We start from the raw sequence: 26,120 nt of genomic DNA, 5'->3' as shown, positions 1-26,120 counted from the left end.
AGAAATCAACATTATGTAATCAAGAAAACAATATTTTAGGCCTGTTTCTTTTTGGAACATACAAATCAGAATTTTAGGTGAAATGGTTTGCATATTTGAAAAAAATGCTACAAAAATGTAAGACATTTAGAAATGTTCCTTAGTCATTTTTGATGTGTTAATTAGTGTCGATAGCCAAGTATTCTGAATATTAAGAATAAATGCTTTAAAAATTGCTTGCTCAAACTCACTTGAGTATTTATTAAGTATTTATTTATTAAGGTCTAAGTAAATAGTGAAAATCCTTATGCTTGTGCATGGCTCTCTAATCTCCAGAGAGTCAGATGATACAAACTGATCTCATACATTTTTATTTAAGATAATTGAACGTCCAAATCTAACATCTAAAAAATACATCATCTAAAAATACATTGTTTATGATGCTTTTAGAAAATTATTGAAATCTGATTACTCAATATATTATTTTATCTATTTATTAAATAATAGTTAAGACATCCAAGAGACATTAAAAATAACTTCTGATACTAATCTCTAAAAGGAAAATAAAGTACATTTCAAATGTTGATCATTCCAAGAAGATTTTCCATTTCAATTATTTCATTAGCATACGCATCTTTTTGTTTGTTTTGCCATTAGTCAAAAAAAATTAGAACTTTTCGATAAATTACTGTTATTATGCTAAGCAATTAAGACAGCCCTTAAAGGATAAATTGGAAAATAATGAAAACTCCCCAAATATAATGCTTTATCTTCATTAATATTATAAACATTTAACTTTCATAACTTTTTATAACGAGACTTTATAAATTAAAGTATACTTCAGAATAGGTCAATGAATCTAAAATGTGTTTTAGAGCATACTTATATATATTCTTTAGTAGTAAGAGCAGGGTAGATCAATAACAAAGACACAAGCACACACATCTATACACACAAATGCCTCTATTTCTCTCTCATATGTGTGGTTTCTGCCTCAATATCACTTGTTCTCTCTTGCTCTCTATCACACTCACAATGAAGTAGACTTTATACACACTCTGAATAATACTAGCATAGTGAGTAGATTAAATTATTTCCAATAATGCTAGTTGGTTGAATAATTGTGACACTTGGGAGAAAATTGAGTTGAAAACTGCATATTAGATGGGGAAGCAACAAAATATATTGATGTATACTATGTAGAAAGTTCGTTTAATTTAGAATTTTTCTTTTTGCATTTTGCATGCCACAGAATGGATAAAACATTTTGTTTCCTTCAACCGCTTTCTACTTCATTTTATCTTAACTTTCTATTTTAAATTCAGGGATACAGGTCTCAGGGGTTTGTTGTACAGATTATTTTGTCACTTAGGTATTAAGCTTAGTATGTATTAGTTATTTTTCCTGATCCCTCCTTCCCTCTTCCCACACTGTACCCTCCGGTAGGCCTCAGTGTCTCTTACTTTCCTCTCTATGTGTGGGAGTTCTCATCTTTTAACTCCCAGGTATAAGTGAGAACATGTGATATTTGGTTTTCTGTACCTGCATTAGTTTGCTAAAGATAATGACCTCCAGCTTCATCCATATTTCTACAAAGGGCATGATCTTCTTTTTTATTGCTGCTTAGTATTTCATGATATGTTTCTACCACATTTTCTTTATCCAGTCTACCAATGGTGGGCAACTATGTTGATTCCATTTCTTTGCTATTGTAAACAGTGCTGCAATGAACATACATGTGCACGTGTCTTTATGATAAAATGATTTCTATTCCCTTGCATATATATATACACAGTAATGAAACTGCTGGGTCAAATGGTAGTTCTGTTTTTAGGTCTTTGAGGGTATCACCACGCTGTTTTCCACAAAGACTGAACTAATTTACACTCCCACCAACAGTGGATGTGTTCCTTTTTCTCCACAACCTTGCCAACATCTGTTAGTTTTTTAATCATAGTCATTCTGACTGGTGTGACATAGTATCTCATCATGGTTTTGACTTTCATTTCCCTAACAATTAGTGATATTGTGCTTTTTTTTTCCATATGCTTGTTGGCTGCATGTGTATCTTCTTTTGGAAAGTGTCTATTTATGCCATTTGCCCACTTTCTAAAGGGTGTTTTTTTTTTTCTCATGAACTTAAAAGTTCCTTATAGATGTTGGATATTAGACCTTTATCAGATGCATAGTTTGCAACACATTTCTCCCATTATGTAGGCTGTCTGTTTACTTGGCTGATACTTTCTTTTTGTGTGTGTGCGCGGAAGCCCTTTAGTTTAATTAGACCCCATTTGTCAACTTTTGCTTTTGTTGCAATTGCTTTTGGCAACTTTGTCATTGTGATGATTACTACTGACTGTCGTCTACTTGATTGGATTGAAGGATACAAAGTATTGATCCTGAGTGTGTCTGTGAGGGTGTTGCCAACAGAGATTAACATTTGAGTCATTGGTCTAGGGAAGGCAGATCTACCCTTAATCTGGCAGGCACAATCTAATCAGCTGCCATTGGGTATAAAGCAGGCAGTAAATCATGAAAAGGAGAGACTAGCCTAGCCTCTCAGCCTAAAACTTTGTCCTGTGCTGGATGCTTCCTGTCCTTGAACATCGGACTCCAAGTTCTTCAGTTTTGGGACTGTGATTGGCTCCCCTTGCTCCTCAGCTTGCAGACAGCCTACCATGGGACCATGTGATCATGTAAGTTAATACTTAACAAACTCCCCTATATATATATATATATATATAGAGGGGAGTTTATATATTAGGAGACACACACATATATATATATCTCCTATTAGTTCTTAAATATACAGTCATGAAATCTTTGCCTGTGCCTGTGTTCTGAATGGTATTGTCAAGTTGTCTTTCAGGGTTTGTATAGTTTGGGGTTTTAGATTTAAGCCTTTCATCCATCATTAGTTTATTTTTGTATGTAGTATAAGGAACGGGCCCAGTTTCAATCTTATGCATGTGGCCAGCCAATTCCCAGCACCATTTATTAAATAGGTAGTCCTTTGCCCATTGCTCGTTTTTGTCAGCTTTGTTGAAGATCAGATAGTTTTAGGTATGTGACCTTATTTCTGGCCTCTCTATGGAGTATAGTTTGAAGTCAGGTAGCACAATGCCTCCAGCTATGTTCTTGCTTAGAATTGGCTTGGTTTTTTGGGGCTCTTTTTTTGGTTCTATATGAATTTTTCAATTATTTTTCTAGTTTTGTGAAGAATGTCATTGTTAGTTTGATAGGAATATCATTGAATCTATAAATTGCTTTAGGCATTATGGTCATTTTAATGATACTGATTCTTCTTATCCATGAGCATGAAATATTTTTTCCAGTTTTTTATGTCATCTCTGATTTCTTTGAGCAGTGTTTTATCGTTCTCCTTATAGAGATTTTTGTACCTATATTCCTAGGTATATTCCTATGTATTTTATATTCCTATATTCCTAGGTATTTTATTCTTTTTGTGGCAATTGTGAATAGGATTAAGTTCCTGATTTGGCTCTTGGGTTGGCTGTTGTCAGTGCATTGGAATGCTAGTGACTTTTCCACATTGAATTTGTATTATGAAACTTTACTGAAGTTGTTTATCAGTGAAAGGAGACTGGGGTTTTCTAGGTATAGGATCATGTCATCTTCACACAGGGATAGTTTGATTTCCTGTCTTCCCATTTAGATGACCTTTATTTGTTTGCTCTGGCCAGTTGTTCCAATACTATGTCGAATAGTAGTCATAAAAAAGGGCATCCTTGTCTTGTGCTGGTTTTTTAGGTGACTGCTTCCAGCATTTGTTCATTCAGTATGATGTTGGCTGTGGTTTTGTCATAGATGGCTCTTATTATTTTGAGGTATTTTCCTTCAATATCTAGATTATTGAGAGTTTTTAACATAAAATGGTGTTGAATTTATTGAAAACCTTTTTTGCATCTATTGAGATAATCGTGTGGTCTTTGTCTCTAGTTCTGTTTACGTGATGTCTCACATTTATTGATTTCTGTATACTGAACCAACCTTGCATCCCAGGGATAAAGCATACCTGGTTGTAAACCTTTTGGTGTGCTGTTGAATTCAATTTGGCAGTATTTTGTGTGAGGATATTTGCACCAATGTTCATAAAGATATTTTCCTGAAATTTCCTTTTTTTTCTTATTGTGTCTCTGCTAGGTTTTATTGTCAGGATAATGATGGCCTCATAGGTAGAATAAGGGAGGAGTCCCTTCTCAATATTTTGGAATAGTTTTAGTAGAAATGGTACCAGCTCTTCCTGGCAGAATTCAGCTGTGGATCTGTCTGGTCCTGGGCTTTTTCTGGTTGGTAGGCTATCTATTACTGGCTCAATTTCAGATCTCCCTATTGATCTGTTTAATATTTCAATGTTTTTCTGGCACAATCTTGGGAGGGTTTATGTGTCCAGGAATTTCTATGCTTCTTCTAGATTTTCTAGTTTATCTATATAGTGATGTTCATTATATTCTCTGATGGTTATTTGTGTTTCTATGGGGTCAGTGGTAATATCTCCTTTATCCTTCCCAAAATGTGTTTACTTGGAAATTCTCTCTTTTCTTCTGTATTAGTCTAGCTAGTAGTCTATTTTATTTTATTTTTTTTCAAAAGAAACTCCTTAATTTATTGATCTTTCACTTGTTATTTTTGTATCTCATTCTCCTTCAGTTCAGCTCTAATTTTAGTTATTTCTTGTCTTCTGCTAGCTTTGGGATTTGTTTTTGGTTCTCTAGATATTTTAGTTGTGATATTAGGTTATTAACTTGAGATCTTGCTAACTTTTTCATGTGGGCACTTAGTGCTATAAATTTACCTCTTAACACTGCCTTCACTGTGTTCCAGAGATTCTGGTGTGTCGTATTTTTTTTTTTTTTTCTCTCATTAGTTTCAAAGAACTTCTTGATTTCTGCTTTAATTTTACTGTTTACTTGAAAGTCATTCAGAAGCAGGTTATTCAATTTTTATGTAATTTATGGTTTTGAGCAAATTTCTTAGTCTTGACTTCTAATTCGGTTGCACTGTTTTCCAAGAGGGTGGTCGTTATGATTTCATTTATTATGCATTTGTTAAGGAGTGTTTGATTTCTGATTATATGGTCAATTTTAGAATATGTGCTATTTGGCAATAAGAATATATATTCTGTTGCTTTTGAGTAGAGAGTTTTGTAGATATCTATCAGTTACATTTGATCCTGTGCTCAGGTCAGGTCCTGAATATCTTTGTTAATTTTCTGCCTCCATGATCTGTCTAATACTGTTAGTGGGATGTTGAAGTCTCCTACTACTAATGTGTGAGAGTCTAAGTCTTTTTGAAAGTCTCTTAGAACTTTCTTTATGAATCTGGGTGCTCCTGTATTGGGTGCATATATATTAAGGATAGGTAGGTCTTTGTGTTGAATTGAACCCTTTTTTCATCTGTTAGTATTTAGTTTGTTGTGTCTGAAATTAGGATTGCAACACCTCCTTTTTTCTGTTTTTTTGTTTTTGTTTTTGTTTTTTTAAATTGTGATTATTGTTGTTTGTTTGGTAGATTTTTCTCTGTCCTTTCATTTTGAGTCTATGGTGTCATGTATGTGAAATGAGTCTCTTGAAGACAGCATACCAATGGGTTTTGAGTCTTTATCTAGCTTTCACTCTGTACCTTTTAATTGGGGCATTTAACCCATACTAACATTCAATGTTAGTATGGATATGTGTGCATTTGATGTTAGCTGGCTATTACGCAAAATTATTCGTGTGAGTGCTTTATAATGTAATGGTTCTGTGTACTTCAGTATGTTTTTGTAGTGGCTGGTAATGGTCTTTCTTTTCCATATTTAGTGCTACCTTCAGAAGCTCTTGTAAGACAGGTATGGTGATAATGAATTCTTTCAGCATTTGCTTATGTGAAAAAGATCTTATTTCTCCTTTGCTTAGGAAGTTTAGTTTGGTCAGATATGCAATTCTGGGTTGAAATTTATTTTTCTTAAGAATGTTAAGTAGTGGCCTCCAAATCTCTTCTGGCTTGTTGGGTTTCAGCTGAGAGGTCTGCTGCTAGTCTAATGGGCTTCCCTTTGTAGGTAATCTGACCTTTCTCTCTAGCTGCTTTTAACCCCCCCCTTTTTTTTTTTTTTTTTTTTTTTTTGCATTTTGACATTGAATAATCTGATTACTATGTCTTGGGAATGATCTTCTTGATCTATCATACTGGGATTCTCTGAATTTCTTGAATTTAAATGTTGGTCTCTCTAGCTAGGTTAGGGAAGTTCTCATGGATGATAGCCTAAAATATGCTTTCCAAGTTGCTTACCCTCTCCCCATCTTTCAAGAACACCAGTGAGTCACAGTTCCGATCTCTTTATACAAATCTGCATTTCTTGGAGGTTTTGTTCATTCCTTTTCATTCTTTTTTTCTCTATTCTTATGTGACTGTCTTGTTCAGAAAGTCAATCTTCAAGCTCTGAGATTATTTTCTCAGCTTGGTCTACTCTATTAATACTTATGATTGCATTATGAAATTCTTGTAGTGTGCTTTCAGCTCTATCTGGTAAGTTCCATTCTTTTCTACACTATTGTCTGTGAGCTCCCATATTGTTTTGTGTGATTCTTAGCTTTCTTAAATTGAGTTTCAACGTACTGCATCTCAATGATCTTCATTCTTATCGTATTCTGAATTCATTTCTGTCATTTCAGCCATTTCAGCCTGGTTTAGGACCCTTGCTGGAGAGGTGGTGTGGTTGAGTGGAGGAAATAAGGCACTCTAGCTTTTCTAAGTTACCAGAGTTCTAGTGTTGGTTGTTTTTCATCTTTGTGGACTGATGTTTCTTCAATCTTTGAAGCTGCTGACCTTTCGATTTTTTTTTCTTTCACCCTATTTTATGACCTTGAGTGTTTGATTGTGGTATAAGATGAATTCAACCAACTGGCTTCATTTCTGGAAGATTTTGGTGGGCCAATGCTTGACTCCCAACTCCTGGACTTCATGCTGTAACTCTCAGGGACTTGAATGGTGCCCTGACTTTGTTCCGTGGCTCCTCCTGGTTGCGAATCCACTGTGCTGCGGCAGCAAAGGTGCTCTTGGACTACTAGTCACTACACTTCAATGGGTGGTGTCAGTCAACGTGATTCATAGTGCGGTGGCAACAGGATCCATCCTCCTCTCATGTGCCAGCAGCAGCAGGGGCACTGCAGCAAGGTGCATATTCATCAGCTTCTAATGGGTGCAAGGTGCCTGCCTCTGTGCAGGCATTCACCGCAGTGGTAGAGGTAGTGTGGCTAGGTGTAGGGGTGAAGGGCCTCTGTTGGTGACTGTGCATGTGCTCATATGGGTGATGGTGTTAGCACAGGGGCAGGATTCTTGCAGGCATGGGTCTGTGTGTGCTGTGAGCTAGAGGTAGCTGGTTTTCTGGAAGCCCATGGCAAGAGCAGGTTACTCCGTGCTAGTTCAACTCACCCATTCCACCAGCGTTGTTGGGGGCCAGGAACGAGTCCTGGTGTGCATAGCCCTGTGTAGTGTTCCCAGCATCCTCCCCCTTTACCATAGTTTCTGCTACTTCCTGCATCCACTCTCTGTGCCTTCCCTCTGAAGATCTGCTAGGAGTGTGCTAGTCCTCTAGGTTCCTCAGTGGCAGCTGTTCCACATGGCTGCATCTAATCCGCTATCTCCAGGTGTCCTACTTTCAATAATCATCAGCAATAATAACTGCTAACTTTTATGGAGAAGTGTTATATGTTAGACACTATACTAAGCCCTTGGTAAACATAATTTTATTATTTATTATGGCAACTCAATGGCATTAATATTGGTCCCCTCATTCATGTTTTTCAGATGAGGAAGTTTAATCCAAAAGTGATGGAAGAAGACAGCTCTCTGCCAAGGAGAGAGGGCGCCAAGTGGTTGCCCACTATCAGGCTGGGGTCCGGGATTTTTATGGACTGGGAAGGTAAGGAATGTATTGACTGGTCTTGGACAAAGTGCTATTCAGCTTGGCCTGGCACCTTGGCCTGGGACCAATCAGGAGCTGAAGTGATGATTCACAGTGGCTCAACTCACAGTCCAAAGCCTGTCCAGAAAAGGAAAGTGTTCACTGGAACCCACCAGAGCCCACCCTGTGCATGACTACAAAAGGAGAAGAGACTATTTACTGGAAGCCCACTGGTTATATATATATGATTGGGTCTTCTTCCCTTATCACTGTAGTTGTGAGCATGTCTTTAGGCACAAAGAACAAAGGTGTTTCTATGTTGGGCCGTTTCTTTATTCGAGTGAGTCAGAGGTTTGTGCAAGTTTCCTTATCTGAGTCTGCAGCCTGATTTTTCAGCTGTTTCTCTGTTAAAAGTAATTTTACCAAGGACCCACCCTAACTAGCTAACTTTTCTCTCTCACTAGGATGTGAATACAATACTTAAACCCATATATTATATTGCCTTTTATATAGAAAGAGGGTGCTAATCTGTAAAATAGTTCTCAAAAAAGTCTTATTTTAGCTAATGAATTAAACATTCAAAATTCAATGTTACAGTGAACCCATCGACACATAAGTACATGTATAATACACATATGATTTTTATCACAAAATATAAAATTTTAAGCTCCACCACAGATATTTTTATATAATCTTCCTCCATTCATTTGAAATGCACATGTTTTGTAATTAATGTCTACTCTAGTGAAACCATAGAGCCAATTGATGAGTACCTTATTCACCATCCCATTGCAAATACCATCTTCATGGTAGCATGCATTAGGATGTCCTAAATTCAGTGAATACTACTTATACTTTACTGTGAGAGCTTTTCATATGGCAGATGAGGCTAATAATCACTGTGTTTATTAAAATAATATTTTCTTCTGTTTTCTATAGGTTTTCTTTAAGTCCGTTTTGGTATTTCTTTAATACTGTATTGGTTTCCCTCCATTCTTTGTCTTCCTTAGTCTTCCTTTATAATTCCTGCTTCTGATTCAGAGAAAGATTAATGTTTCTCCTAGGCATTTACTGAAGCCTGCTGATATAACGCAGGGGCTGGCAAACTTTTTCAATACTCAGCCAAATGTTAAATATTTTAGCGTTTGTTAGTCATAAATGGTCTCTGTTATGACTACAATACTCTGCCATTGTAGTGTGAAAGAGGTCATAGATGATACATAAATAAATGGGTGTGGTTGTGTTCCAGTAAATTCTATTTACAAAACCAGGTGGGGAGCTAGATTAGGCCAACAGGTTGTAGTTTGCCAACTCCTTTTCTAACTCTAAATTTTGCAGAGTAATTTCAAACACTGTCATAGCTTCAGTTGCAATCTGCTGTCTGTGTGTTAGTGTTCAGTAACTCTATGCTAAATTACAGTTTGCGTTTGACTATTTATACTTAAATTCTTCCTTCCTTTGTGTTTTATGTTAATATTTTTATTTGTTTTCTATAATTTATTGGGCACTGTGATAGGTCCAAATATTTATAGGTGAGCTAAAATCAGCACGTGCCTGATTTCAAGGACATTATAATTTAATCAGAGGGCAGAGGATCAACCATTAATCAAGAAACTGAACCAATAATTATGTTATTATAAACTGTGACAATCAGGTCACAATTAAGCTGATGCATGCTTTGTTATTATTATTTCATTGATCAGTATGTCAAGGGCAACGAAGCTATGTGGATGAACAATATGGCTTTGAAGGGAGTATAAGTTAAAAATATAAGGGTACATATAACTAATATTTAAAGATTGATTAGAAAAGGACAAACAAGCTAGAGATTATACAAAGAAACAAGTAAGAAGAAAATGAGAAGAATGAGGTATTAATGGATACCAGGGAAAAGAAGCTTTCAGTACAGAGAGAGAGAAGTCAACTGGGCCAAAGTGGTCTTGAGAAACAAATGTTTCAACATGACATTCTCTGCTAAAAGCCTTTAGTGTTTCAAAAAACACTATTGGCTGCCTCCTGACCTCTCTGACCTCACTTAAGGCACTCTATTGGGAGTAGGGGGTTCTGCATTCTAATCTTACTGTTCTTGACTGAATCTTCTGAATTGTCTGCCTATTAATTTGCTAGTACTATATTATTTAAATTGATATAAGTTGCTTTTATATTTGTATTGAAAGCAGCCCAGTATTATTTTTGCACACAATTTCTCAGATATTTTCAACAGTTGTAAATCTAGATGAACTATGAAATAACTCTAAAATTTCAAAAGTTACATAATAACATTATTTAAATTTTCATTAAATCTAAACATACTTTCAGAGGTACTTGTTATCTTCAATTTATTCTCTTCAAGAACATGTTGTTTTCTATTCATTCTTATCTAGTTTGTTTCTTGGTAAACACATATATTTTTGTCTATGTAAAAATTTATAGTGTTTTAAAAATGTATGTGTATAATATATTTATTCTACTGTGAACCAATATTCTTAAATTTTAATTTTATTTTAAACTGTATGAATGGCATGCAGTAAATCTCTTAATATTTTTGAAATACTTATTTTTCATTTACATATCCTAAGTAAACCAACAAAAATTTGAATCAACATTTCTAGTTGATTTTCTTTATTGTATAAGTTGGGTATTTCTATATGTATGTGGTTGTGAGATATATAATATCTTCTGAAATTAATGATTATTTTGTCTTCTTTTACATCATAGTTAGAACACCACTGCTTTACATCTTATTTTAATGATTTGACATCCTAATATGAGACTGAAAATTTTATATTTGGCATTTTATGTCATCTTAATTCTGATCTATATTATTCCACAAATCTTAACTTGCTATCATGTCACCTCCCTAAAATATATACAAAGTACTATCTCCTTTTGCCTTATATTTTAATGCTTGAAAACTACATTCTATTATAATTGTTTCTTGTTTCCCTGAAAAATACTATTAACAAAGAATGCAAAATGATTTACATATACTGAATATTTTAATATTACTTTATTTTTTCATTTCTTTCTTATTCTAGCTTAACAGTTTAATCAAATTACAAGAAATGCAACTATTCATGGAAAAATCAGTTTAACTAAAAGTAGCAATATTGTAATACTTTTAATAGTTTTTTAATAGACCAAAGCCAAATTTAGTAAAATCTATTTTAATTCTCAGAGTTCATTAATACATTCATTGCTCTAGATCATTTATCTTACAGTCTCTATTCCATTTTGTAACAACTATAGTACTATTTTTATGTAAGTATTGAGAGACTTTCTAATAATATTGCCTTTGAAATTATTCAACTATAATGATGTGATTTAATTTACCATTTATTATGACTTCTCAGCAATCATCATGTGAAAATGGGAACGATTACAAAGGGAAAAAAATATTCAACAAATTTCTTCACATAAATTAAATTTAATTATATGAAAATCAGCAACATAAAGTTGAGGAAGTTTTCTCATTCTTATTTTCTAGGACTTTTTGTCACAAATTTTTGATGAATTTTATCAGATGCTTTTTCAATGCTAGAATTGATTGGCAAATGTGGTTTTTCTTCTTTTGCCTATTAATATGTTATATTACACAGACTGATTTTCAAATACAGTTATGCACTCTATAATGGTGTTTTGATCAAGGATGGACTATGTAGAAGATGGTGGTTCTGTAAGATTATAATGGAGCTGAAAAGTTCCTATCCCATACATAATTATCACTGTGTTAATATTTCCTTATACTATTCAATAAACTAACACACTGTACAGGTTTGTAGTCTAAGAGCAATATGCTATACCACTTAGCCTAGGTATGCAGGAGGCTGTACCAGCTAGGTTTGCACAAAGATGAAACTGCCTAACAATGCATTTCTCAGAACATGCAACCATTGTTAAGAGATGAGTGACTGTATTAAACTAACTTTGCAAATTTTACTTGGTCATGGTATATAACCAGCTTTTCTGTTTTCTGGAAAGTATTGTATAGAATTGGTGATAATTCTTTCTTAAAATTTTGCTCATTCAGTGGAATGATCTAGGATGAAAGATTTCTGCTTTAGGAATTTTTAATTTATAAACTCAATGGGTTTAGTAATTATAAATTTATTTAAATGACCTATTTTATATTGGATAAGTTGTGATGTTTTATATTATTCAAAGAGTTGGTTCATTTCATCTAAGTTGACCAATTTATTTGTATAGATTTATATACAGTATCCCTTTATTATTTTACTGTGTGCATGATCTTTAGCAATATTCCATGCTTCTTTGCTGATACAGGAAATTTGTGTTTTCTCTTCCTTCTTTATCAGTCTGGTTAGAGGTCTGTCAATTTTACAGATGTTAGTTAATACATTTCCTATACTATTTTCCTGGATTAGGTTTTTTTCTGCTCATCCTTCTGCTTGTTTTGTGTTTATTCTTCTCTTATATTACCAGATTCTTGAGGTGATACTTTTGATATTTGAAATGTTTTCTCTTGAATGTATACTCTGCTTTTGTTGAGTGTTCTATAAGATCCTGTTGGTTAATGGTATTGTTTAGTTCTTTCAGATAAGTGTGAATTCTCTCTCTAGCTCTTCTACCAAATATTAAATGAGGGATGTTGATGTCCCAATTATAATTGTGGGTTTGTCTATTTATCATTTCAATTCTTTAAGTTTTGACTTCACATATATTATACCTCTGTTCTATTGTGCATGCATATTTAGGATTGTTGTGTTTTCTGGGTAGATTGCACCCTTTATTATATAAAGTATATATTTTCATATGATAATTCTCTTTGTTCTGAAATTCATTTTATGTGACATTACTATAGCAATTTGATTTATTTTGATTAACATTTTAGAATATGTCTTTTGATTTTCAACCTGCCCATATCATTATATTCGAAATGAGTTTTTGTAGATAGCAGATAGTTGAATTAGTCTCTTAATTCACTCTACACGTCTCTGGTTTTAAAAATTAGTATAGTTTGTTCATTTACACTTAATGTAATTGTTGATATATCAGGGTTTAAATCTGGCATTTGAGTATTTGTTTTCTGTTTGATTTTTCTGTTTTAATTTCTCTCTTTTTCTTTTACTGCTTTCCTCTTGGTTACATGAATATTTGTGAGTATTAGTATGGATTTATCAACATTATTTTTAGTTTATGTAATTCTATGATTTTTTTCGTGGTTTCTAAATATTATATTATATATACACCTTATCACAGTCTACTGAAATTGTCATTTTAACCATGCAAGTAAGGTGTAAAAATCTTACTATTGCATCTCTTCTAGCCTCCTTTATTTATGATATAATTGCCTTATATATTTCCTTTAAATTCATTTAGAACCACATCACAGAATGTAATAATTATCACTTCTACATTCAAACAATTTTTTAAAACTTAAGAGTAAAAGGAAAGTCTGTATGTAACATTTACCCATAAGTTTTGCTTACTTTGTCTTTTCTTACTTCCTGATGTTCCAAGTTCCCTTCCTTAAATGTTTTCTGTTTAGAAAACTTATTTTTTACATTGTTTTAGGGTAGATCTACTAAAAAAAGATTATCTGGGTTTTCCTTTATATGAGAAAAATTTTATTTTACCTTTATAACTGAAGGTGATTTTCACTGGATATAGAAATCTGGATTGAAAGAATTACTTGAATTCTTTCAAGAATTGTTGAAAATTGTTTTGTCACTTTGTTCAACCTTCATAGTTTCCAATGAGAAATCTGCTGTAGTTCAAATTGTTTAATACCTATACATAAGGTTTGCTTTCTCTAAGACTACTTTCAAGATTTTTTTTTTTTTTTTTTTTTTCAGTTTTCAGACGATTGACTATGATGAGTCTTTGCATGTATTTATTTGGACTTTCAAAAAGGTTTGTTCACTTTCTTGAAGCTAGGGCTTTATGTATTTTGCCTAATGCATGAAAGTTTCAGCCATTGCATTTTCTTCCATTAATGTTTCGGCCCCACCCTCTTTCTTCATTCCTGTAGGACTTTAGTGACATTAGTGCCAAATAATTGGGTATAGACCCACATGTCTATGAAGCCTTGTTGATTCTTATGTGTGTGATATGGTATGGATCTCTGTCCCTGCCTGAATCTTATGTTTAATTGTAGTCCTCAGTGTTGGAAATGGGGCCTGGTAGAAGGTGATTGGATCATGGGGATGAATCCTTCAGGAGTGATTTAGCACAGGATTGTGCTAAACCATTCATAAAGGATCCACTCTCGTGGTTTCCCTGGGCCACATTGGAAGAAGAAAAATTGCCTTTGGCCATACATAAAATATACTAACACTAATGATAGCTGATGAGCTAAAAAAAAAAAAAAAAAAAAAAAAAAATTCATAATGTTTTAAGAAAGTTTATAGATTGTGTTGAGCCCTTTTCAAAGCTGTCCTGGGCTGTACACAGTCCACGGGCTGCAGGTTGGACAAGCTTGGTTTAGCACCATCCTCTTGGTGCTGTTCTTGTGAAAGAGTTCTCGTAATACCTGATTATTAAAAGTGTGTAGCACCTCCCCTGCCTCCCTGTTGCTCCTACTCCAGCCATGTGATGTGTGTGCTTCCCCTTGGTCTTCCACTATAATCGGAAGCTTTCTGAGACCTCCACAGAGGCAAAGCAGATGCCAGCATCATGCTTCCTGTACATCCTGTGGAACTGTGAGCCAATTAAACCTCTTTACTTTATAAATTACCTAGTCTCAGGTATCTTTTTCATAGCAATTTGAGAATGGCTCACTACAATGTGTGCGTGTGTGTGTGCGCGCGCGTGTGTGTGTGTGTAAAATTTCTTTATTTTTCATATTGGGTAATTTCTGTTTTATCTTAAAATTCAATGATACTTTCCACTTTCTTTTCAATTCTGTTGTTGAGGCCATCCATTCAGTATTTTATTTGTTGTCGTATTTTTAGTTTTATGTGGCTCTTCTTTGGATCTTGTATTTCTTTGCTAAATTTTCAAAAATGTTACTTAAAAGGTGTTCATGATTGCTCACTGAAGGATTTTTATGATGGCTACTTTAAAATTAATGTTAGGTAATGCTGTCATCTGTATTATCTAAGTGCTGGCATCTGTTGATTGTCTCTTCTCTGAGATTTTGAGATTTTTCTTGTTCTTGCCGTGAGAAATATTCTATTTGAAACTATAATAATAAGATTTTCAGATTAAAAAGAGAGAAAGAAATAAATGGAGAGAGATTTGTTCAAACAAATGAACAATACATGAAATCAAGAAATACTAAAGTGTAATAACATCAGATTGAAACTTGTATCTAAGGAAAGAAATGAAAAACAATAAATATGAAAATTTTGTGTTTAATATAAACATATTATTTATCCTTTCTTAAATTATTTTAAAGTTAGTTGTTCATCAAATAAAAAGTAATATAATATATCCTGAGTTGCATGACATTAGTAGAATTAAAATATGTGAAAACAATATAGCAAAGGCTAGGTGGAATATAAATTGACTCAAATTATTGCAGAGGTCTTTTATATGAAGATGTACATTATATTAAAAACGGTGTACTGATTATAGATATATCTATTTTATTAAAGTCTGTCATCTTTTACTGTGTACATTTTGATGCTCTTGGTTACATTCCAATTTAGAATTATCTATCAATCATCTATCTATATCAACTTCATTTTAAATGGATTCTATTATAATTAGAAAATATCTCTCTTTAGCTCAAAAAATATTTTATGACTTAAATTTTATTTTTGTTAATATTAATATAGCCTCATCAACTTTGTCCTTATTAGTATTTCTAATATATACACATATATTCTTTTTTAAGAATTTTAAATTATTAATATCTTTATTATCATGGTGATTTTCTCATACAGTCATTTTGAAAAGAAGCAAGCCAGAGGCATCACATTACCTGACTTTGACTATACTACATGGCTACAGTGACGAAAACAGTAGAGTACTGGTATAAAATAGAAACATAGACCAATGGAACAGGATAGAGAACCCAGAAATAAAACTTCACACCTATTGCCAACAGATCTTTGACAAAGTTGACAAAAATAAGCAATGGGGAAAGAACTCCCCGTTCATTACGTAGTGCTGAGAAAACTGCCAAACCATACACGGACGATTGAAACTGGACTCTTACCTAGCACCACATGCAAAACACTAACTGAAGATGAGTTACAGATTTAAATGTAAGACTTCAAACTATAAAAATCTTAGAAGAAAACCTAGGAAATTCCCTCTGTACCTCAGCATCGGCAAATAATTTATAACAAAGTCCTCAAAACCAATTGCAGCAAAAATGAAAATTGACAAGCGCAACCTAATTAAACTAAAGAGCTTTTGCCAGGCAAACAAAACTATCAACACAGTAAACAGACAACGTACAGAATGGAAGAAAATATTCACAAATTCTCCACCTGATAAAGGTCTAATATACGGAATCAATAAGGAACTTAAACAGTTGAACAAGTAAAAACTAAATAACCCTGTTAAAAAGTGGGCAAAGGATGTGAACAGATACTTCGCAAAATAAGACATCCAAGTGACCAACAAACATATGAAAAATGCTCAATATCACTAATCACCAGAGAAATGCAAATCAAAACCACAATGAAAAATATTGATGCTGAATATAAATCCTTTAAATTGGATTATTTGCTCTATTTACATTTACCGGTAAATTTAGGTTGTTTATTCTTGTTTGTATGATGATGAGTTACCATTTATCAATTCTGGTGATTTTAGATAATACAGTATAGGGCCGCCTTGAACTTGTATTTTAGTAAGCCTCTTCTAATACTACTCAAGTCAGGAGGTTGGAAGGTGCCTTGTTACATGTGGGTAAGGGTGAAAGTCCAGAATTCCCATGTGGTTCCACAGTCTCCCATGAGGAAGAATAACTTTTTATTGCCCATTGAGTATATAAATCTTTGGTCTCCATTGGGCCTTCTCTGATGCCACCCCAGGGAGGGTACCTCATCACAGTCTGGAAAAACTGGAGGTCTAGCCTCTCCAATTAGTGTTTTCTGGGAGAGATAGAGTGTGGTGAGTTTTATTCTGTGAATTGTGGCTGGAGCAAAGCAGTTATTATCTAAGTGTTTTCTGCTTTGTTTACATGCCCTGTCCCTGATCTTTTGGTTAGAAGGAGTAAGTTTTCCTTGGAGCCTTTGCTGTTTGCACCAATTGGCTTTATATTTTTGTCACCAGCTTCTCCAGTATCTAATCTTGGCTATATGAGACAAAAATAATACCAGGGTAATTAACATTCCTTTCATTCCTCAATTTCTGAGGTCCCTATATCTGTTCTTTATATTTCAAATATTTTTTATGCTTGTTTTTAATATCCAGGATTTGAATTGTAGTTTTAGTACAATTTTAGAGTAATTAATATTTTATATCTGTTCCACCCGTATTTAATAAGGAACATTCATCTTGGGCATACAAGAACCTGAAAATTAAAACATGATCTTTGCCTTTTAAGTACATAAAGTTCATAGAAATTAAATATGTGCATATTAAACTGAAATAACAATACGGTCTAGTTTATTCCAAGGAGAATATATGCATGCCGTATTACTCTTCACTTTACATCTCATATCATTAATCATTTATGACTCTATCCTACCCTAAATGGATTATGACTCATCACAATGCCCTAAATATCCACTATCAATTTGACAGAGAAGGCCATGAGTTAAAACTCATTTTTCATTTAATATTAGTAGTAAATAACATAGGATACTGAAGAAAGCATTCACTTTGGGCTATATAATTAGATAAGAGCTCATAAAGTGTCACATTTAAACTGTATTTTATTGCATATCCTTCATTTACTGGCTCTGTGACCTGAAGCAAGTTTTATAAAGTATGTGATTATGTCTTCTTATTTATAAAAGCAAGATGATAAAATTTTTTTCCAGGTTTATTTCTTCTTGTGTCAGTTTGGGCAAGATGTGTTTCAATAATTTATCAATTTTGTTTTAATTATCAAGTGTATTTGGATTAAGTGTTTCTTGGTAATTTTTAATTATCTTTTTTAAATTCCTGAAACGTAAGTGATTGTTGTTCTCACTTTTTTGAAGAGTTAAAAAATGAATAGGGTAATTGTACAGAGCAGTTGCATAACCTTTTGCTCCAGAGCTATTTTGCAAAAGACATATTTTGATTCATTGCTATTTTTTTTTTCAATGACAACCTGGAGTGCATATAAGAAGGATGGTTAAGTTTACTCTCTGGGTGAATGTCTAAAGCAATACTGGGGCTTGTCGCGATAGCTAAGATAGCTGAGAGAGAAAAATGCACTGACCCAGGACTCTCCGTAGAAAGCTAAAGTGATGATGGATGATGAACACCGACTTTCAGCAGAAGCAGAAAATATTCCTCAGTGGAGGAAAGCTCAATTTCACAAAGATACAGTTCTCAAGATTAGTATGGATGAAATGAAAACCCCAAACAACTTTTTAATAGAATTTACCAAGCTTTTTCTAAAATAGATGTGAAAGAACAAAGGGCCAAAAATAGTCAACATATTTCTGAAGATGTAGAATAAGGGGTGTGTCCTATATGGGCAGGAGAGGAATTTTTACTAAAAAGTATATATCCTCATTAAAAAACACTTAAAATACATGGACCAGTGGAGGAAAAACATTAGTCCAGAAGCATGTCAATCAATGCAGAAAGGCGGGACAATCCATAAAATAGAGGTGAAGGCCAGGCTCGGTGGCTAACGCCTGTAATCCCAGCACTTTGGGAGGCCGAGGCGGGCGGATCACCAGGTCAGGAAGTGGAGACCATCCTGGCTAACACTGAAACCCCGTCTCTACTAAAAATACAAAAAAAATTAGCCGGGCATGGTGGTGGGCACCTGTAGTCCCAGCAACTCCGGAGGCTGAGGCAGGAGAATGGCGTGAACCTGGGAGGCGGAGCTTGCAGTGAGCCGAGATCGCTCCCCTGCACTCCAGCCTGGGAGACAGCGAGACTCCGTCTCAAAAAAAAAAAAAAAAAAAAAAAAAAAAAAAGATAGAGGTGAAAAAAACGTATACCCCACATGGAAAAAGTAAAAATTAATCACTGTATATCAATTACAAAATTTGATTCCAAAAGTAAGTATTTAAATGTGAAAATTAAACTTTGAAGCATTTTGAATTAAATGTAAGAGTATTTTATTAACGCTGGTGATTGAAATGATAATTCAATTATACCAGAATTAAGCTCCCACTCTAAATGCATGTTTTTACTCAATTCTCTTTGAATAATTTTTTGAGCAAGAAGCTTAACCAATAGCAATAGTTAAATTTCCTATTTAATTGATATAACAATTAAATTATGAAATCAAGATGCAAGAAATTCAGAGGCTAATCAAGTCAGTTGTTAGATAATAAAGAATAATTTAGAAAAATGGCAGGACATATCTTGGTATTTGCCTTATTTGGAGACTATATATGAGGGAAAGAGATGTACAACTAATTTTATTGTATTATGTCTGGATTCATAAGTGTCACATTCAACATTTAACAAGTAGTTATTGATAATTTCAAAAGTAAAATTTTGTGTTTGATGTATATTGTAAGGAGAAGAGAAAATTTAAGAATTTCTCAAAAATGTCTTGAGCTCAAAATAAAAATAGAAGTTGGCATGTTTTGATATGAGTAAGACTGGAAGATGAGCAGGTTCAAAGAAACTAACCATTAGGAGCACATTTTTGGATATGTCATGTTTGAAACATCTGTAGTATTCATGGATATATAGATATTTGAAATCACTGCTCAAAATAGGAATGCCAGAATTGTCAAGTGATTGTTGCAACAATGTTTTTTTTGAAATGTAACATAGATATAATAAAATTTACAGATTTCAAGTGTCAGACTCATTGTATCCAAGCAGCAGACACCAGGATGAAACAAATATCAAAATTTCAAAGCTTTTTGTAATATCATATTAGGGTTCATTTAATCTAAAAATAAAAATACAATAACTATATGAAGGCGTGGAACAACAAAAGCAGGCATAAATTAAATGGTAACCTCACACACATTTGGCTTTGAAATAAAAGAAAAAAAGAAAAATGTGAACACATCTTTTAGGGGCCACCATTTAACAAGTAAAATTTCAGAACTATCAAAAGTAATTATAACAAACTGAAATGCTAGATTTGGAAACTACAATATTGGTAATAAAACTTTAATTGCATGGGATTAATAGCAGATTACACACTGTTCCCCTGACAACCCCGCAAAATGAAAAGCATCCATGAACTTGAAGATAGATCCACTATCTATTTAAGTATTTTTCCCTTCTGTGAAGTACACAGAGATACCTCCTCAAAGGTACGCAGAAGAGAAAAATACTTAAAAATAGAACAGTGCAGCAATGGCCTATGACAGGATGTTTAAAAGCCACATAAGCATTTCACATTCATCTAAACCTAGAAGACAATGGAAGCTCAGAAAACGCCTACCAGGGAAATTACAGAAAACCATGTTCAGAAACATCATAATCTAACCACTGAACATCAAAAATAAAAGCAGTCTTAAAAGAAGCTGAAGGTAAATGAAACGAAACAAAACAGAAAAAAAAAAAAAGACACCCACATACTGCATTCAGGGGAACAATGATAATATTGACTACCAATTTGTTATTAGAAAAAAATAGAGGCTAGGAAATCATGGAACAAGAAAACAAATGGAAAACCAGACAAAACAACAAAAAGAAAAACAAAAACCCACTCTCTCAACTTAGAAATGTATACCCAGTAAAGATATTTTTTTAATATACAGCTGTAACAAAGACACTTTTAGAATTAAAAACCAAACAAAAAATGTGAAGAACATTTGTTCACAATAGACAAAAACATAGAAAATCCTAAAGAGATATGATACTAGATTTAACTTGGAGCTAAGGAAAGAACACTAGATATGAAAAATGTTTTAAATATAAAAATGTAATTTTCTTCATCTTTTCTTAAACTTTCTGAAAGTGATCATCAAATAAAAAATGTAATACATACTGGCATATCTAACATTTGTAGTAGTAACTCGCTGTTATTTTAATGTGCAATTCATTCCCTAATGATAAATGATGTTGAACATCTTTTCACATACATTATGTGCCATCTGTATTTCTTCTTTGGTGAAGTGTCTGTTTAGATCCTTTGCCTGTTTTCTAATTAGGTTATTTCTTTTCTTAATGTTGAATCTTAACGGATCTTCAAATATTTTGAATAAAAGTCATTATTGGATATATATTTTGCAACTATTTTTCCCAGTGTGTAATTCAATTTTTGTTGTTGTTGTTGTTGTTTTCTTAAGGTTTCTCTTGCAGAGTGAGGTTTTTAATGCTAATGAAGTTCAACTTCATTTTTTTTGTCTCACAGACTATGCTACTGTTATATCTAAAAGGTCATCATCAATTCCAAGGTCATATAAATTTTATGTATTTTATGTTTTCTTTTAGAAGTTTTACAGTTTCACATTTTATATTTAGATCTATGTTTCATTTTAAGTTAAATTTTATGAAGGATATAAGACGTGTGCTCAGGTTCCCCCCCTTCTTTTTTTCTTTACACATGGATGTCCTATCTTTTCAGCACTATTTGTTGAAAAGACTATTATTTCTTCATATAAGTCCTTTCGTGTCTTTGCTAAAGGTCATTTGAGTACGTGTGGGTCTATTAGTGGCCTCTCTATTTTATTCCATCGATCTACGTGTCTACGTGTCTAATTTTTCCCCAATACCACACTTGTATACTATAGCCTTAGAGAAAGTTTTGAAATCAAGTTATATGAGTCCTTCAACTTTTTTTTTTCTTCTTCTTAAGTATTGTGTTGGCCATTCCAGGTCCTTGACTTTTGCATAAACTTTAGAATGAGTATTTCAATACCTTGCGGGGTTATTGTTTGGGATTGAACTGAATATATAAATCAAGTTGGGAAGAAGTAACATCATAACAATATAGAGTTTTCCAATACAAAAACATGGGACATACCTTTTTTGAATTCCTTCATCAGAGATCTGTTCTTTTCTACATATACATTGTGTAAACATTTTTTACAATTTTACCTAACGATTTCCCTTATTGGTGGTATAGTAAATTATATTGTTTTTAAATTTCAGATTCTAATTTTGTCCTTGATGAGGACAATATAGATTCTTCTTAAAAGACTTTAAAGTAGCCTTTTCATTCTCTGATAGAATCTTCTCGTTAACTCTTAAATCTCACAATGCTAAAACTCTCTAGTAGTTTAATCTCAGGTTAAATGTCATCTCCCCGGAGAGTTCTTCTCTGATCACCCGATCCAAAGTAGCACTTGTCCCCTCTTTATTTGCATTGCAGTCATATTTGTTTATTGTAATTCTCCAAAAGGCACATTTCACTATTGGTTTTGTTGTTGTTGTTTTGGTCTATTTGCTAAAGTTATGTATATGTTTATTGCTTATGGTTCCATGAGAATATAAACCCTGAAAGTTTAGGGACTTTTTAAGTTTTGTTCTCCATTCTACTACCCCCAGCAGTTTGAACAATTCCTCATTAAATGTTTGTTGGCTGAATAATTAATAACTTAATTATTCAATAATATTTGTTTCAAGTTAGTTTCTCTCATAAGCAGATGCTCAGACTAGAGTTTAAGTTAAATCCTAAAAAACACATTTAGGAAATGGGGGATTCAGAAAAGGAAAGGAAAATAACAGTATAGGTCATGGTTAGGTAAATAATAATCCTCTAAAGTGCCCATACACTAATCCCTGAAACCTGTGAATATGCTACCTTACAAGAAAAGAGGGAATTTGCAGACATGATTAAGTTACGGATATTGAAATGGAATGATCCTGGACCATCTCAGCAGATTCGATGTATCAAAAGAGTTCTTATAAGAGAGTGGCAGGAATATTAGAGTAAGGTAGATATTTGAGGATGCTATTCTGCTGGCTTTGAAGATTGAGGAAGAAAACACATGTCAAGAAATAAAGGTGGCCTCTAGAAGCAGGCAACGGCAAGGAAATGGATTCTGTCCTAGAGCCTTGAGAAGGAATGCAGCCCACACCTCTCCTGATACCTTGACTTTCGGCCATTGAGGAATATTTTGAGCTTCCAACCTCCACAACAAGAGCATAGTAAATGTGTATTGTTTTAAGCCACTGTTGTTTTGTAACTGCTCACGGCAACAATAGGAAATGAAAGTAGATGCATTAAATAACGTATTATCCCTGTTGGCTAATGAATCTGAATCATGTAGAGGACTGGAAATAGTATAGAATTTGCTTCAGAATCATACCACTTGAGGGATGAGAAAAATAGTGCATTTGTCCAACTCCAGTTAGTCTTTGGTTGTTCTCCTGGCATTGACAGTCTGAAGCCCCACTTACCTGTCTTGCATATGGACTGAACGTATTATCAAGAATAAAAAGGTAAGCAAGGTGGCTGACTAGAAGTCTCAGCACTCATCCCCCCCAACAAAGGCAGCCAGAACAATGAAAAAACTACTCTATTTTGATTTTAAAAAATAACTACAGCAGAGTGCTAAAGTATGTCATAGAAGTAACAGAAACCCTATAGAGCGCAGAAACTCAATACGGCCGCATAGAGCATGTAAGAAAATACCTTGCCTCTGCCAATTCACCCATTAGTTAGGATCAACTTGGAACCAAATGGGCCTTTCCTTGCTGAAAAAGGTAAGCGGTTAGGGGTGGTGGCTCACACCTGTAAGCCCGGCACTTTGGGAGGCCGAGGCGGGTGGATCACGAGGTCGGGAGATGGATACCATCCTGTCTAACGTGGTGAAACCCCGTCTCTAAAAATACAAAATATTAACCGGGCATGGTGGCAGGCGCCTGTAATCTCTGCTACTCAGGAGTCTGACACAGGAGAATGGCATGAACCTGGTAGGCATAGCTTGCAGTGAGTCGAGATCGTGCCACTGCACTCCAGCTTGGGCGACACAGCGAGACCCCATCTCAAAAAATGAAATAAAATAAAATAAGGTAAGCAACAGGACCTCAGTAGTTTCCACCAACCTGTTTTTTTCTCAGTACTGGTACCTCCTGCAATTCTCACAGGCACTAAGCTCAGCTGAGAGAGCTGCCTGAATTCCACTCTGCTGCTCGCCTGGGAGAAGGAGACAACACTGTGCTCCTCCTTCTGTAGCCCTAAGGCTGCTACATGACACCATCTTGGAATGGGATCAACTGTTGGAGTAGCCATGGTAACCTTCTATCTGTGAGACCTTGTTGCACCTGAACCACCCTTACCCAGTGGCCTGCCACCCTGGAGCTACGATGTTACTACACCCTCCCTGTGAGGCCAAGCTGTTGTTGAGGTGTTCCATCTACTCTTTCCAGTCACTGCTGTACTCTGTACCTCAGGGACTGAGTTGAAGCAGAGCTTCGCCTCCCAGGAAAATGTTGCCATGGCCATCAGAGCAGCCACAACCCCAGGGCCTAAGTTGAAGCAGTGCATTACCTTCTAGGCCTAGCTGAGCAGTTGTGCATCCCAGAGCTGACCTGACATGATAACTCATGTCCTAGGGAAACAGAGCATTCGCTGAATTAAGACAATAATGCTCCTTTCTATAGGCTGCATAACTGTGGTACCATCCTTCATTGAAACTGGACTAGCACCCTAGAGTCTGAGCTGCTGAGATACTCCCTGTCCCAAGGGAAAGAGTTATTTTTCTGCTTCTCTTTGCAAGTCAGAACCTAAGCAACAGCTGTTCTCTGCCATTTTCAGTTCCTTACTGCTACTGCACCTAACCTTACAGTCTGGTATGCTGCCATATCCCACTATCCAAGGGTCCAGAGTCAACACTGTGCAGTACCTTATCTCCTAAGGTCCTAGTTGCAACTGTATCCTATGATCAATTTAAACAGATAACATTCTCTAGTCAAAATGCATGAAGTGTCAAAATGAATTAATAAAACAAGATCCAACTATATTCTGTCTACAGACACACTTTGGCCTTAAGAATATGTAGACTGAAAGTGAAGGGATAGAAGAAGGTATTTCAATCAAATGTTAACCAAAAGAAGGCAAAGAAAGCAGAGATGGCTATACTTATATCAGAGGAAATATGCCCCAAGTAGAAAACTGTCAGAAGAGACAAAATAGATAATTATTTAATGATAAAGAGCTTGATTTATCAAGAAGATGTAACAAATATTAATATATATGTACCCAATATTGGAACTCAGATGAAGCTGAGAATCAAATCAAGAATTCAATCTCTTTAAAATAGTTGCAGAAAAAGTAAAATATCTGGGCCAGGCACAGTGGCTCATGCCTGTAATCTTATCACTTTGTGAGACTGAGGCAGGTAGATAACTTGATGCCAGGAGTTCAAGACCAGCCTGGCCAACATGACAAAACCCCGTCTCTACTAAAAATACAAAAACAAGCCAGTCATATGATGATGTGTGCCTGTAATCCCAGTTACTTGGGAGTCTGAGGCAGGAGAATTGCTTGAACCTGGGAGGTAGAGGTTTCTGTGAGCCAAGATCATGCCACTCCACTCCAGCCTGGGTAACAGAGAAAGACTCTGTCCAAATAAATAAATAAATAAATAAATAAATAATTCTGGGAATACACCTAACCAAGGATGTGAAAGATCTCTACGAGGAAAACTACAAAACACTGCCTAAAGAAATTATAGTTGACACAAACAAATGGAAACACATCCCATGCTTATGGAAGGTTGGAACCAATATAGTTAGAAAATGACCACACTGAGAAAAGCAATCTACAAATTCAATGCAAGTCTCATCAAAATACTATCATCAATCTTCACAGAACTAGAAGAAAAAAAAACCTAAAATTAATATGGAACCAAAAAGGAGTCTGCATTGTTAAAGCAAGACTAAGCAAGAAGAACAATTCTGGAGGCATCCTATTACCTAACTTCAAACTATGCTACAAGGCTATCATTACCAGAACAGTATGGTATTGGTTTAAAAAAAAAAAAAAAAAAAAAAAAAAAAAAAAAAAAAAAAAAAACAGGCATGTAGACCAATGTAATAGATTAGAGAATCCAGAAATAAAGCCAGATACAGCCAACTGATCTTTGACAAAGCAAACAAAAACATTTTAATGGAGAAAGGACACTCTATTCAACCAATGGTCCTGGGATAATTGGCCAGTCACATGTAGAAGAATGAAACTGGATCCTCATCTCTCACCTTATAAAAAAAATTAACCCAAGATGAGTCAAATACTAAAATTGAAGACCTGATACCATAACAGTTCTAGAAGATAATATTGGAA

This window comes from Macaca thibetana, chromosome 5 (genome assembly GCF_024542745.1).
Source record: "Macaca thibetana thibetana isolate TM-01 chromosome 5, ASM2454274v1, whole genome shotgun sequence".
NCBI lineage: Eukaryota > Metazoa > Chordata > Mammalia > Primates > Cercopithecidae > Macaca > Macaca thibetana.
This window is presented reverse-complemented; position numbering follows the sequence as displayed.